The following is a 4,132-nucleotide window of genomic DNA, read 5'->3' as shown; positions in this document are numbered from 1 at the left end:
GCAGGGGCGGCGGCGGCGACGGCGAGGCGCGCGACTGTCGCACCTCAGTGACGTCAAGCGCGTTGCCTGGAGACAGCGCCCGTCCTTCCCCAGAGCTGCGCCTTGGCTCACGTGGTCTGCTGCTCCTGGGGACCTGAGAGGGAAGACCCAGGCGGGGGCCGTGCCCAAGTGGAGGCCTCGCCGGGCAGGCTCCTGGAGGTAGGGGCTCCGTGGGGCGGCCATGGGTACGGCCTGGCCGGCTGCTGCCTCTCCCGGCGCCATGGGCGAGGGGCGGAGGGCCCCCTGGTGACAGAGGCCACCGCGAGCCCCTGTTTGGTCAGGGGTTGGATTCCCAGCCACCACTTAGGAGGCCTCCAACCGCCCACTGATCATAGTTACACAGAGATGATCTCGTTCCTTACCACGAAGCGGGGTTGAATATGTTTGCCTCACTAGACTAAGAAACATAAAAGAGAACATGTGGGCGGTGATAGATGGCAGCTCTTACTATTATGAACAGGTGTTGGCGATGTTACGGCTTTTCAGAACATACATAGTCAATAAATGTGGTCCATTAAGTATCCCGTGTGCCAAGAACGATACTAAACACCTACGGGCATTGCTCCAAGCACTCGGCCAGTAAACAGCAGAGCAAGGTTTTAACCGAGGTATGCTTAGCAGCTAAACGAAACTACTACTCAAGCTTGTTAATGTTTCCACACCTGTCCTTCCCAATCATCTGTGGATTTACCCTGTGAGGATCTAATCCTGCCCTCTGATAATAAATAGCTCACATTTATTGACCATTTACCACGTGCCAAGCCCTGTTACAAGGACTTTAAAGGTATTAATTCACCTAATCCTCACAGCAATCTTATGAGGTATCTATCATTAATATCTTCATTTTACAGATGAAGAAATAGGCTTAGGAAAGTTAATGAAGTTTTCCAAGGTCAATCTCCAGGTCAGGAGCAGAGCCAGATTCAAACCCAAGCTAATCGAACCCTGAGCCTATGCTTTTAACTCTTGTTCTAAAATACCTCAGCGAGATGATAAGACTGTAGCAGGACCAGGTCCACGTCTGTCTGTGTACTTTTCTTTTTTAAATATATTTTTATTGATTTCAGAGAGAAAGGGAGAGGGAGAGAGAGAGAGAAACATCAATAATGAGAGAGAATCATTCATCGGCTGCCTCCTACAGGCCCCACACTGGGGATTGAGCCTGCAACTCAGGCATGTGCCCTTGACAGGAATGAAACCTGGGACCCTGCAGTCTGAAGGCTGATGCTGAATCCACTTGACCAAAGCAGCTAGGGCTGTACTCCTTTTTTATACCTCATTTAAAGCATACTGAGGATTCTCTTCCTAATGGCCCGCAGAGAACCTGGCATGCAATAGTTGTTCAGTATTTGAACGCTTGATGAACATTTGAATGCCGCAAAAACTAAGATCCATCATGTGTGAAAGCAGTTAAACTTCGAAGAAATATTTGCAACCCCATGTTCACTGCAGCATCCTATATGATAAAAGGCTAATATGCAAATCGACCAAATGGCGGAATGACTGGTCACTATGACATGCCCTGACCACCAGGGGGCAGACACTCAACGCAGGAGATGCCCCCTAGTAGTCAGTGTGCTCCCACAGGGAGAGCGCTGCCCAGCCAAAAGCTGAGATCTTGGCTTGGGAGCACAGCGGCGGTGGCAGGAGCCTCTCCCGCCTCAACAGCAGCTCTAAGGATGTCCGACTGCCAGCTGCAGGAAGTGGGCCTAAGCCATCAGTGGGACATCCCCAAGGGCTCCCGGATTGCAAGGGGGTACAGGCTGGGCTGAGGGGACCCCCCCCCACGAGTACACAAATTTAATACACTGGGTCTCTAGTTATTTATAATATCCAAGAGGTGGAAACAACCTAAATGTCCATCAATAGATGAATGGGAAAAGAAAAAGTCATTTGCCCATTTTTTAATCAAGCTATTTGGGTTCTGTTGTTGTCTGTGGACATCCTTAGTGCTGCTGCGGAGGTGGGAGAGGCTCCTGCCACCTCCGCTGCTCTTGCCAGCCGAGAGCCTGGCTTCTGGCTGAGCGGCGCTCTCCCTGTGGGAGTGCACTAATCACCAGGGGGCAGCTCCTGCGTTGAGCGTCTGCCCCCTGGTGGTCAGTGTGTGTCATAGTGACCGGTAGTTCTGCCGTTCAGTCGATTTGCATATTAGCCTTTTATCACATAGGATGCTGCAGTGAGCATGAGCATTGAGTTATAGGAGTTCTTTATATATTTTGGAACAATTGGACATTGAAATTTTAAAAATGCCATTCAGCAGCAAAAATAAAATAAAATACTTAGGAATAAATTTGGCCAAAGAGGTGAAAGACATATAAACTGAAAATTACAAAACATTGTGAGAGAAGTTAATGATCTAAATACAGAGATACAGCATGTTCATGGGTCAGAAGATTCTGTATTTTTAAGATGTGATTTATCTCTGATTTGATCTATAGCTTTAAAGGCAAGTTCAATAAAAATCATAGGTTCTTTTTGTGGAAATTACTAAGCTAATTCTAAATTTATATGGAAATTCAAAGGACTTAGAGTTGCCAAAACTTTGATCGAGAAAACGAAAGTTGAGGGACTTATACTGCCTGATTTGAAGACACTTCATCAAAGTAGATAAATAGATGAAAAACTAAGCACATGAAAAGATACTCAACATCATTATTCATTAGGGAAATGAAAATTAGAGGTACAATGAGATATCACTGAACACCCTAGTTACTAGAATGGCTGAAATTTAAAAGACTGATCGTAGCCCCGCTGGCATGGCTCAGTGGTTGAGCTTCGAATGAAACTCATGGTTTCATTCCCAGTCAGGGCACATGCCCAGATTGTGGGCTCAATCCCCAGTGTGGAGTGTGCAGGAGGCAACCGATCAATATTCTCTCTCATTATTGTTGTTTCTAGCTTTCTCTCCCATTCCCTCTCCCTCTCTGAAATTAATAAAAATATATTTTAAAAAAAAGACTGATCATAAGAAGTGCTGACAAGGATGTGAAACAGCTGGATTCTCATATACAGCCTGTTAGGAATATAAAAGGAAACAACTATTTTGGAAAACAGATTGGCCATTTTTTAAAAAACTAAACATATACCCACCATATGATCTAGCCATTCATTCCACTCATAGGAATTTGCCCACAAAGTCTGTACATGAACAGTCATAGTAGCATTATTTATAATAGGCCCAAAGTGTAAACAATCAAAATGTCCATCAACAGGTGAATGGAAAACAAATTGTGGTATATTCACACAGTGGAATACTACTCAGAAATAAGGAGGAATGAACGATTGATATTCTCAACAAAATGGGTGAATCTCAAAATAATTATCTGAGTGAAAGAAACCAGGCTCTCCCACTCCCCAAATATATACTGTGTGATTCCACTGATACAAGATTCTAAAAAATCCAAACTAGAGTGACAAAAAGGACATCAGTGGTTGTTTGGAGATGGGGAGTAGAATGAAAACGAGATAGGCAGGAGGAAACTTTTTGGTGTGATAGATATGTTCATTTTCATGATTATAGTGCTGGTTTCACAGGTGTATAATACATATGTCAAGACTTCTCATATTGTACAATTTTATATGTGCAGTTTATTAAATGCCAGTTATACCTCAATAAAATTGAGGGAAAGGACTTTCTATTTCAACCTAATCTGAGCCTTGGATTCAGGAAAATTACTGTACAGATTGCCTTCAGTTTTATAAAGTGGGGCCATCATTCCTTTTTATACCTCACTAGAGGCCCGGTGCACAAAAATTTGTGCACTCGGAGGGGAGGGGCCTCCCTCAGCCCGGCCTGTGCCCTCTCGCAGTCTGGGACCCCTTGGGAGATAACGACCTGCTGGCTTAGGCCTGCTCCCGGGTGACAGAGGGCAGGCCCAATCCCTAGGTGCAGCCCCTGATCGGGCTCAGAGCAGGGCTTATTGGGGAGTTGGTGCGCTGCCCCCTGTCATGCACAGAGCAGGGCGATTGGAAGGTTGTGAGGCCACCCTCAGTCACGCTCAGGGTAGGGCCAATTGGGGGATTGGGGCACCGCCCCCTGTCACACTCAGGGCAGGGCCGATGGGGAGGTTGCGGCGCCACCCCTGTCATGAAC

General features: G+C 46.2%; 1 long non-coding RNA gene across 2 annotated transcripts in view; it reads left to right on the top strand.

Annotated features, from left to right (window-relative positions):
• The first annotated feature begins 12 nt into the window (after positions 1 to 12).
• LOC102773063 overlaps positions 13 to 4,132 on the top strand; it is a 160,267-nt gene continuing 156,147 nt past the window's right edge. For both annotated transcript variants that reach the window (XR_435658.2, XR_001513815.1), the window contains exon 1: positions 13 to 198. This is a non-coding gene — a long non-coding RNA (uncharacterized LOC102773063). The remainder of the gene's footprint in view (positions 199 to 4,132) is intronic.

Source organism: Myotis davidii, unplaced genomic scaffold (assembly GCF_000327345.1).
Source record: "Myotis davidii unplaced genomic scaffold, ASM32734v1 scaffold118, whole genome shotgun sequence".
Lineage (NCBI taxonomy): Eukaryota > Metazoa > Chordata > Mammalia > Chiroptera > Vespertilionidae > Myotis > Myotis davidii.
The sequence above is the reverse complement of the archived record's forward strand: the minus strand, read 5'-3'. Positions and strand labels throughout refer to the sequence as shown.